Source organism: Haematobia irritans, chromosome 4 (genome assembly GCF_050003625.1).
Source record: "Haematobia irritans isolate KBUSLIRL chromosome 4, ASM5000362v1, whole genome shotgun sequence".
NCBI lineage: Eukaryota > Metazoa > Arthropoda > Insecta > Diptera > Muscidae > Haematobia > Haematobia irritans.
The window spans coordinates 168,182,457-168,195,188 of NC_134400.1; positions in this window are offsets into that span (position 1 = coordinate 168,182,457).

Genomic DNA, 12,732 nt, shown 5'->3' on the forward strand with positions numbered 1-12,732 from the left:
ACCCCACATTAAAAAAAAAAGTTTACTTGGAACCAAAGATTTTGACTTTCCCTGATTCCGAGTCAAAGATGCGGCTTCCTTGAAATATACATTTTTTAGCGAAAAAATTAATATTTTACAGATCCCATTTATCGAATTCTCAATCTCTTTTCACGGTATATTAATAAAACTACCCAAAAAAAGTGAACTCTCTATTTCACTAAAGCCAATTTTACTTTATTTTAATTCATAGAATTATTATGTTTGGAGAAAGTTTCCTTTACTTTAATATTTTTTTCCTTCAAACTACAAAATCTTCTTTAACAAGTGAAAAAAAGTAAAGGCTGGTTAAATTGTAAGGGCCGATGTTGAATGTGTACCACACCTAAACGCCAAGTTTTTTTCCGAATTTTATTTGACATTTCTCTATTTCAGACTTACTCAATTTGAACCATGAACGTCGTGAATGGCCAGAATGGTTCCAAGAAATGGCAACAGTGGATGATCAATTTTCGAAGAAAATCATCTTCAGTGATGAGGCACATTTTCACCTCAGTGGATTCGTCAATAAACAGAATTGCCGCATTTGGGCGAATGAGAATCCAAGAGTGATTGTCGAAAAACCAATGCACCCACAAAGAGTGACTGTTTGGTGCGGTTTATGGGCTGGCGGCATCATCGGGCCGTATTTTTTCCAAAATGAGGCCGGTCAGGCATTTACTGTGAATGGTGTTCGCTATCGTGAGATGATAACGAACTTTTTATGGCCCGAATTGGAAGATATGGATGTGGACGATATGTGGTTTCAGCAGGACGGTGCCACTTGCCACACAGCTAACGAAACAATGGCTCTTTTGCGCAACAAATTCAATGGCCGTGTTATCTCACGTAATGGCGATGTCAATTGGCCGCCAAGATCATGTGATTTGACACCGTTGGACTTTTTTCTTTGGGGTTATTTGAAGGAAAAGGTGTACGTCGATAAGCCAGCAACAATTCAAGAGCTAAAGGATGAGATAATTCGGCACATTAACCGCATAGAACATCCATTATGCCTCAGCGTCATCGAAAATTTGGACCATCGGATGAAGGTGTGCCACCGAGGTCGCGGCGCCCAATTGGCCGATATTTTGTTCCATACATAATTGAGTAATACCAATATATCATAATAAAATAAAATTACAATAATTTCCTAAATAATTTGTGTTTTATTCAAAATCAAAATCGGCCCTTGAAATTTTAATTAATTTAATTTAAATTTTAAATACGGCCGTAAGTTCGACCAGGCCGAATCTTATGTACCCTCCACCATTGATTGCATAGAAACTTGTACTAACGACGTTCATCCACAATAGAATTACTAGGGTTGCGGTAACACTTGCCGATGGCAAGGTATGTTAAAACTTCTTAACACCGCGTACTCAATTGTAAGTTAGTCCATACGGGGTATATATTAAACAAAAAAGACCGATTAAATACGTAAATAATGCAGTTTGACAAAATTTTGTATTTTCTATAAAAATAAAATCTTGACAAAATTTTTTATAGTAATAAAATTTTGACAAAATTTTTTATAGAAATAAAATTTTGACAAAATTTTATTTAGAAATAAAATTTTGACAAAATTTTATATAGTAATAAAATGTTGACAAAATTTTCTATAGTAATACAATTTTGACAAAATTTTCTATAGTAATAACATTTTGACAAAATTTTCTATAGTAATAACATTTTGACAAAATTTTTTATAGTAATAACATTTTGACAAAATTTTTTATAGAAATAAAATTTTGACAAAATTTTCTATAGTAATAAAATGTTGACAAAATTTTTTATAGAAATAAAATTTTGACAAAATTTTCTACAGAAATAAAATCTTGACAAAATTTTGTATAGTAATAAAATTTTGACAAAATTTTTTATAGTAATAAAATTTTAACAAAATTTTCTATAGAACAAATATTTCTATAGAAATTACATTTTGACAGAATTTTCTATAGAAATAAATTTGTCACAAAATTTTCTTTAAAAATATAATTTTGACAAAATTTTCTATAGAAATAAAATCTTGACAAAATTTTCTATAGTAATAAAATTTTGACAAAATTTTTTATAGAAATAAAATTTTGACAAAATTTTCTATAGAAATAAAATCTTGACAAAATTGTCTATAGTAATAAAATTTTGACAAACTCCTTTATAGAAATAAAATTTTGACAAAATTTTCTATAGAAATAAAATCTTGACAAAATTTTCTATAGTAATAAAATTTTGACAAAATTTTTTATAGAAATAAAATTTTGACAAAGTATTTTTATAGAAATAAAATCTTGACAAAATTTTCTATAGTAATAAAATTTTGACAAAATTTTTTATAGAAATAAAATTTTGACAAAATTTTCTATAGAAATAAAATCTTGACAAAATTTTCTATAGTAATAAAATTTTGACAAAATTTTTTATAGAAATAAAATTGTGACAAAATTTTCTATAGAAATAAAATCTTGACAAAATTTTCTATAGTAATAAAATGTTGACAAAATTTTTTATAGAAATAAAATTTTGACAAAATTTTCTATAGAAATAAAATATTGACAAAATTTTGTATAGTAATAAAATTTTGACCAAATTTTTTATAGAAATAAAATTTTGACAAAATTTTATATAGAAATAAAATTTTGACAACATTTTGTATAGTAATAAAATTTTGACAAAATTTTCTATAGTAATAAAATTTTAACAAAATTTTCTATAGTAATAAAATTTTGACAAATTTTTCCATAGAAACAAAATTTTCTATAGAAATTAAAAATTTGGACAGAATTTTCTATAGAAATAAATTTGTCACAAAATTTTCTTTAAAAATATAATTTTGACAAAATTTTCTATAGAAATAAAATCTTGACAAAATTTTCTATAGTAATAAAATTTTGACAAAATTTTTTATAGAAATAAAATTTTGACAAAATTTTCTATAGAAATAAAATCTTGACAAAATTTTCTATAGTAATAAAATTTTGACAAAATTTTTTATAGAAATAAAATTTTGACAAAATTTTCTATAGAAATAAAATCTTGACAAAATTTTCTATAGTAATAAAATTTTGACGAAATTTTTTATAGAAATAAAATTTTGACAAAATTTTCTATAGAAATAAAATCTTGACAAAATTTTCTATAGTAATAAAATTTTGACAAAATTTTTTATAGAAATAAAATTTTGACAAAATTTTCTATACAAATAAAATCTTGACAAAATTTTCTATAGTAATAAAATTTTGACAAAATTTTTTATAGAAATAAAATTGTGACAAAATTTTCTATAGAAATAAAATCTTGACAAAATTTTCTATAGTAATAAAATGTTGACAAAATTTTTTATAGAAATAAAATTTTGACAAAATTTTCTATAGAAATAAAATCTTGACAAAATTTTGTATAGTAATAAAATTTTGACCAAATTTTTCGATAGTAATAAAATTTTGACAAAAATTTCTATAATAATAAAATTTCGAAAAAATTTTCTATAGTAATAAAATTTTGACAAAATTTTCTATAGAAATAAAATTTTGGTAGATTATTTTTGGGGATCGGCTATATATAACTATAGACCTATATGGACCAATTTTGGCATGGTTGTTAGCGGCCATATACTAGCGTAATGTACCAAATTTTACCACGTACCAAATTTCAACCGGGTTGGATGAATTTTGCTCCTCCAATAGCTCCGGAGGCCAAGTCTGGCGATCGGATTAAATGGGAGTTATATGTAATTAAGACCGGTATGGACCAATTTTTGCATGGTTGTCAGAGACTATATACTAACACCACGTACAAAATTCAACTTTTTTGCTCATCCATGAGGCTCCGGAGGTCAAATCTGGGGATCGGTTTATATGAGGACTATATATAAATATGGACCGATGTGAACCAAAATTTGCATACTAACACCACGTACCAAATTTCAACCGAATCGGATGAATTTTGCTCATCCATGAGGCTCCGGAGGTCAAATCTGGGGATTTATATGGGGGCTTTATATAATTATGGACCGATGTGGACCAATTTTTGCATAGTTGTTAGAGACCATATAGTTACACCATGTACCAAATTTCAGCCGGATCGGATGAATTTTGCTCCTCCAAGAGGCTCCGCAAGCCAAAATCTGAGCGTCGGTTTATATGGGGGATATACGTAAAAGTGTTCCGATATGGCCTATTTGCAATACCATCCGACCTACATCAATAACAACTACTTGTGCCAAGTTTCAAGTCGATAGCTTGTTTCGTTCGGAAGTTAGCGTGATTTCAACAGACGGACCGACGGACGAACGGACGGACATGCTTAGATCGACGCAGAATTTCACCACGACCCAGAATATATACTTTATGGGGTCTTAGAGCAATACTTCGATGTGTTACAAACGGAATGGCAAAGTTATGTTAATATACCCCCCATCTTATGGTGGAGGGTATAAAAATTAATTATGTCTAATAAATTTTCTTGAATTTGTCGAAAGATATTTACTTATTTTTGTGATATCGGCGTTATGTCAGCGTTTGTAATACTGTTTAGACAACATTTTCTAAAAATAATATAAATTTTCTAAAATGTACCAAAATTTTTCTTCCTGGCCAGTTTAAAATCCAAAAAAAAATCCAAATGCCAGTTTAAAATCCAAATTATAAGAAATACTTCAAAGTATTTTTTTTTAATTCCAAAAAAAACACTTTAACCAAAGAAATAAAATCCTCAAAATAAGTCTTAGCCCGATATGCACTTATACGACTCCCGATATGCACTTATACGACTCCAGAAGCCAGATTATTTTCTCTGATTTGCTTCAAATTTTGACCAAGGAGTATATTTGATATTATCGTCAAGTGTGCCGAGTTTGATTTCAATTGGTTCAGATTTAGATATAGCCCCCATATAAACGTATATTTGCAGAAATGTATTAGTTTAGTGCAAGTTTTTGGCACAGTTTGGTAAGCACGGGTCTAAATATAATACAGCGTTGGAAAGATATTTGAGAAAACTATATTCCTATGTAACTGAAAAAAAAACATACGAAAATTTGAAGTTTTAGGGGCAAGGAACATTTTTTTGTTTTCAAAAATTCCGATTTTTCTGGCAATGAAAAATATGAATTGAAACCTTAATAGCTTTGGAACTAATTATGATATTATTATCATTTTTATTGATTTTTGCAGGAAAAATAGTTTGAAGAAATATTGCTAAATACGCCATTCCCAAAATTTGTATAAAAATCCCAGAATGTCCCCATATGTTAAAAAAAACGTTATTTTTTGGTAATTTGCATATTTCTCAGCTGTTTACAGGTAGGATATTGAAATCTTTTGGAAAAGAGAGCTTTTTGGAAAAGAGATCAGCATAGCAATCGGTGCTTTGCCAAATGAGAATTTTCGAAAACGGAATTTTTTCTTTTTGAAAAATTGCCAATTTTGGGAGGACAAGAACTCATATACTACTTGACCAAAATAGCCGATAAAAACTTAAAACGCATCCTTATTTGGTGTTATGTAAGAAATAAGTAAAAAAGATTAGGAGAAATCTATAAAAAAATGTTACGACAGAAAGAATGTGTGTGCCTTTTTCCAAAAAAATGGTCAACATTCGGTATTTTTTTGAAATTCTAATTTGTGGATAGTACAAATTTTGTTCTTCTAAAATTCGTAGAATTTGGTAGGGAATGCAGTTAAGAAGAGAAATTCAAAAACGGAGTGGAAATTTTGCAAAAAAAATTATGTTGATATCTTTATCCGTTCACAAGTTGCAGAATTATTAAAAAAAAACAAGTAAGGAAAGTCTAAAGTCGGGCGGAGCTCACTATATTATACCCTGCACCACTTTGTAGATCTAAATTTTCGATACCATATCACATCCGTCAAATGTGTTTTGGTGGCTATATATAAAGGGTTGTCCCAAATACATACATTTAAATATCACTCGATCTGGACAGAATTTAATAGACTTCTACAAAATCTATAGACTCAAAATTTAAGTCGGCTAATGCACTAGGGTGGAACCATTAGCGTAGCTAGACAATTTTCCTAGGGGGGGCTATAGCCCCCCTAGCTAAAACTTTAAAGACTGAACTTATAGGTTCAACTAATGTTTTATTTCATAAAATTGAATAAAAAATAGACATCAAAATAGCTCGACAATCAATTTATAATAAATCAACTAAAAGTACCCTACGGGAAATTGGTGCAAATTGCCACTGACGGACCTATCACAGAACTGGTACCTGTGCTCTAGTTAGTTGCAATTTTCACATTTAGTGAAATAAAATTATCAGAATAACCTTTTGTTCGACATATTTCAAGTTTTTTTTCATTTCGGATTCGATTAGGAGCCCAAATTGAAAGAGATTTCTAAGAGTTTGCCCAAGACTGGTTCCTGAGGACCTCTTTATGGGTTGCTCCTGCTAAATTGTCCCAGGACGTGTCCTTTGGGATGAGTCCAAGACGCGTCCTAAAATGTAAGTTTACTCCGTCAATGACAAACCCATGTTAAAGTGGACGGTCCCTTCCATACGTTTTGATCAGAACTGGGACCGGTCCATACACACCAGGGACTAGTCCTGTACCAGTTCTGTGGTTGATCCATTTCCCGTAGGGTAGTTCCACACTTTTCCCAGCAAAAAATTGGGAGTTGTTCTTGGGAGGCACAACTATTTTAACTACACAGAAAGTTTTTTACTTCATTTTTTTATATTTTAATGCGTAATTTTTTGTTTTCTTTTTTTAAATAGTTTAAAAAAAGAGTAAGAATAAATAAAATGGTACAAATTATTCAAATTTCGCCACGAAAATGCTAAAAATCGATAATATTTGAAAAAACGTTTCAAACAAGCGTTAGAATGCATTAAAAATCATAAAAAAGAATAAAAATTATTTATTTGGGAAAATATCACAAAATTTTTAATTCACATTCAAAGCACTGAATTCGGATCACACCTTAAGAAGTGATGCAAATTCATTGCAACGGTTGTTGAAACGGTGGACATTCGTTCTATGACAAGTCCATATTACATTCATCGCTTCTCCGCCAATTTTGTACCACTTCCAGACCCAAAAAGAACATTTTCACTTCTTTTATGGCGACGCTTTTTTGCAGCATTATTAAGATATTAATTTATGAAAGAATAAGTTCAACCACAGCTTTATTTCATAAATATCAGACTTCTACCACAACCCAAGTAATTCGATTGTGCATGAAAGTCTTTAGTGGAACTTTGTGCGTTGTACGAGTATATACTTGTTTAATTTTTATAAAAATGTAAAATCGTAAATAGGTTTTCAAATTCTGGGGGGCTAAAATTTTTCTGGGGGGGTCTAAGCCCCCTCCCCAGAGGCCTTCCTACGCTTATGGGTGGAACACAATGTTAGTAAAAAATATGGGAAACATTAAAATCTGAAGCAATTTTAAGGAAACTTCACAAAAGTTTATTTATGATTTATCGCTCGATATATATGTATTAGAAGTTTAGGAAAATTAGAGTCATTTTTACAACTTTTCGACTAAGCAGCACGCATAGCTACAATGCGAATACTACTCCCTGTGCAAAAATTCAACTAAATCGGAGCAAAAAATTGGCCTCTGTGGTCATATGAGTGTAAAACGGGCGAAAGCTATATATGGGAGCTATATCTAAATCTGAACCGATTTCAACCAAATTTGGCACGCGTAGCTAAAATGCTAATTTTACTCCCTGTGCAAAATTTTAACCAAATCGGAGTTAAAAATTAGCCTCTGTGGTCATATGAGTGTAAATCGGGCGAAAGCTATATATGGGAGCTATATCTAAATCTGAATCGATTTCAACCAAATTTGGCACGCATAGCTAAATGCTAATTTTACTCCCTGTGCAAAAATCCAACTAAATCGGAGCAAAAAATTGGCCTCTGTGGTCATATGAGTGTAAATCGGGCGAACGATATATGGGAGCTATATCTACATCTGAACCGATTTCAATAAAATTTGGCACACTTGACTACACTACTAATTGTACTCCTAGTGAAAATTTTCAACCAAATTGGGTTAAAACTCTGGCTTCTGGGACCGTATTAGTCCATATCGGGCGAAAGATATATATGGGAACTATATCTAAATCTGAACCGATTTCAATAAAATTTGGCACACTTGACTATAGTACTAATTGTTCTTCTTGTGCAAAATTTTAAGCAAATTAGGGTAAAACTCTGGCTTCTGGAGCCATATAAGTCCATATCGGGTGAAATATATATGGGAGCTATATCTAAATCCGAACCGATTTCTTCCAAAATCAATAGGGTTATATTCTGAGCCAAAACACATACTTGTGCCAAATTTGAAGTCGATTGGACTAAAACTGCGACCTAGACTTTGATTACGAAAATGTGTTCACGGACAGACGGACATGGCTATATCGACTCAGGAGCCCACCCTGAGCATTTTTGCCAAAGACACCATGCGTCTATCTCGTCTCCTTCTGGGTGTTGCAAACATATGCACTAACTTATAATACCCTGTTCCACAGTGTGGCGCAGGGTATAAAAAGGGATTTGGAACCACTGTTCCCATAAAAATCGATCAGATTTAATTTCAGGAGCCTCTTGGAGAAGTAAATTTCTTTCGATCCAGTTGAAATTACCATGCGAAAAGTAGTTCATAATTATTTATAGACTCCTCTTTATAAGCCGTTGAAAAACTAAAGGTATTTAATTTGCCTTTGTTTGGATTTTCGACTTTTGTATTCCCACAAAATAGTTCTCTTGAAGTATTGCATTAAATTAGGCAGACAAAAAAAATAAACAAAGTAATTTAATATTAAGTTTGTAAAATTTTATTTAAATTTCGTTTCTCTTTTTTTTTTTTGTTTGTTTGTTTCTTAGTCTTAAAACTAACGAATGGGATTAAAGGGTGTGAATATAGCTTAAATTAGGCCTAAAGAAACTTATACATAAATAATATTTAAAAAATATATAATTTGGTTTAATGATCTAAAAACTAGAATGGGGATACTCTGTTTGAGTCGTAGCAAAAAATCCTTTAAAACAAAGTCTTTCAAAAATGAATACATTGGAAAATAAAATTTTATAAATATTTTACGGATTTTTCTTCAATTTGTTTATTTGTTGTATTGTTTAAATAAAGTCAAAAACATATTTGTAGTTTATAATAACACTCAAAAGAAAATATTTCGTTTGTAGAAAAAGTGGATAGATTTAGGTCTCCGAAACACTTAAAAATAGCCTCAAATATTTATAAACGCCTACTCTTCCCCATATCTATCGATGTCAATTTTATCTTAAATGATTAGGGTTCGGTTTAGTTTCTTTCTAGACAACAAACAAAGAAAGGACAAACCTTGATTAAAAACTGAGAATTTATATAAAAAAACCGGACCGGAGATTTTTAAGGGTATATAGGTGCTATTCTTTTTCTTATTATTTAATCCTTTTTAGGACACTTTGGTATACACAAGCCAAAAAAAATAACAATTGTGACTTTTCATTTAAATATTTAGTTGAATTTTCATTTGGACCGGATAAGACAAAAATATTACAAAAAAATTATATATATTTTGTGAATAATTAAATATACACTTTTTTATATATAGATAAATATAATATATATAGAAAACAGAGAAGAATGTATTCAGATAGGTATGATGTACGTATATATGAATGATTACTAGTATGCATGTGGATGTAGGTATGAGTTTGGATATATTTGTGATGTGTTTCTCAATCAATTCGTTTTTTTATTTAACTAAAGCACTTGGTATTAGGAATTTATCATCGGTGATGACTTTAATTAATTGTTTTTCCTTCTGGATAATACAAAAATTTCTTAAGTTTTTTTAATACTTAAAAATATGATAAACAAATGACAATGTTGAAAAATGAAATGTGTATAATAAAATAAATACATGTAATTTTTTTTTCTTTGTATTTTGTCAGGACAGAGTGGCATGGAGGGGTTTTAATAGTGATAAGAAAGGATAATTTATTAGTACACATAAATGCTCAGTTGTTTGTAAAATTTTATTGGTTATATGAATCTTTTTGCTTTCAATAATACTTTTTGAAAAATTGTGACCATAAAAATAACAAAAAAAAAAATGCTGGTATTTTTTTTTTTTGTTTTGTTTTTAGTGGATATTTGTTGTGTTAAATGTATTGATTTTCTTTGTTTATTTATTTTGTTTTTTTAATTAAATGCCTTCACTTGGATTGGTTTCGTCGACTGTTTCGTAATTATAGTTTAGTTTTGTATTGTTTTATTTTTAAGAAATTAAAAAAAAAAAAAAACTAATTATATATTAAAGTTTGAAAACGATATTAAACAGGATTATTAACAAAAATAATAATTAAATGTCTATCAAGAAAGTAGCTAGAGTTAGGGGCATTCCCGAAAATGTTTTATAAGCATATTTTTATTTAGAAATTCCCTAAGGATTTTTTTTTTAAGAAAAAATATTCTCCTTCGGAACGAAATTCATCTTGTAAAGTTGTAGTGTTTTTTTTTTTAGCAAATAAAACCGAATTTATGGGAAAATATGCAATTATATTCTCCAATCTTTTTTTATTTTCTTTAAAGAATATATTGGGAATCAAGAGAAAACTTCATTTGTTTCGCTTACTCAGTGTACAAAAAAAAATTTTTTTTTTTTTTAATAAATCATTTTGCAAATGAACATAAATTCAACTGGCCTTGCAAATTGCTTGCCTTCAACATATTCTCAAATAGGTTTGAAACATTTTGAATTAGAGAAACTGTTTCAAATCTACACAAAAAATTCTTGAAATTTCAATTACAAATTAATTGATCCAATTAATTTTTAATTGAAATTTCAATTACAAATTAATTGGAACAATTAATTTCGTGATTGAATCAGAAATTTTTTTTGTGTGTAGAGAAGTTAATGCTAATGTATTGAATTCTACTTATGAGGGTAATGTCTGTCTGTTTTGTTGGAGAGAAGAGACCTGTTGGAGGTTGAATATTAATATCACGACTTCTACAATATTGGATGGCCAACTTTAAATATTCTGGATATATTAAGAGTGCATCGATGCTCTGAAAAGCTCATACAAATGCTTTTGACCAGATCAGCTTATCTCATTTTCGGTCGAAGGAGATTTGTTTATATGGCTATATTTTAATATGGTTCAATTTTTGTGTTGGTTGCTATCACGTATCGAATTCCGACCAAATGGAATGTAATATAACCTTCAAGAAGTTTAATTTAGGTATCGGTTTGGAGAACTGTTGGAGGTTAATATGGACTGAAATGGGACATTTCAAATGGCCAATTTTAAATGACCTGGATAGATTACCAGTGCAACGATGTGCACATAGAATGCTTTTGACCACATCAACATATCTCTTTCTAGGTATAAGGGGATTTGTTTATATTGGGACATTTGAACCGATATGGCCCAACTTTTGACTTGGTTGCTATCACGTACCGAAGGGTATAAAATATAACCCTCAAGAAGTCAAATCTGTGTATCGGCGAGAGAGGAGAGGTTGGATATTGATATCATGACTTATACAGAGAGTATACCTAAATATGGGCCCGACATGACCCATTATCAATATTCGTTGGCCAATTTTAAGCCAAAGATTATTTCCACAGGCGGATGGACGGACATGGCAAGATCAATTCATATTTTCCAAATGGATTGACCAAATTAGTATACTCCCTCCCCAAAAGTTCATCAACATGTAGATACCTAAAGTTATAAAGTGGCGACATTTTGCTATAGTTGCTGAGACTCATTAAAAAACCAAATTTCAAAAATAAAACGAGGGTCATTCCACAAAAATCAATCTCTGTTTAAAATTCGTTTCCAAAAGCTTTAAATATTTTCCAAATTGAAAAAAAAAATCGTCTATAATATTTAAATCTATTATGTATTGATTTTTAGGGTATGTGTATATAATTTCCAATAATCATAAATCAATTCAAAATAATTAGTATTGTGGTAATAGGCAAATCTTAGCTAATTAAATTGTTTTCTTATTTATTTTTTATATTTTTTCCATAAGGAAAATTATTTGTTTAGTTGTTATCTATTATTAATTTACACAATAGTTAAATATATATTTTTTAAAATAATATTATGTGTGTATATGTGTTTTGTTTTGTTTTGTTTTTTATGTATATTTAAGTATGTGTTGTTTTTTTTTTATTTTTTAAGAATTACAATAATTAATTAATATGAATTTTCATTTCCTTAAATATATATATATATCATTTCAAATATATATCTATGTGTATATGTAACGGCTAATGATGTAGAATATATATATGTATATATATATATAAAAAAATAAAACAACAAAATATCTACATTCATAGAATGGGATTATCGTTTGTAGAGAAAGACAACCGCAAGGCAAGGAAATAGAAATAGAAAAAAACTTAGATTTGAGTACTAGTAAAAATAAATTTCATTGAAATTAAATTATAATAAAAACTTAAAGTCAACAGACATAGAATTTATTTGGATGAATCTATATAGCATATCATATTTCAAAACTGGTTTATAAAACAATAAAGAATTGTACAAAATATCGTATGAAGCATTACAGTAGTGGACACCTATTGTCGTCGTAGATTTTTTCCACATATGGCAGCTGCCCAATACGGCAAAAATATCACGAAAATTGCCCCCTTTTGGGGAGTTGGAGAGGATTCCCTGTATAGACTATTTGAATTGCAAAACCATATAG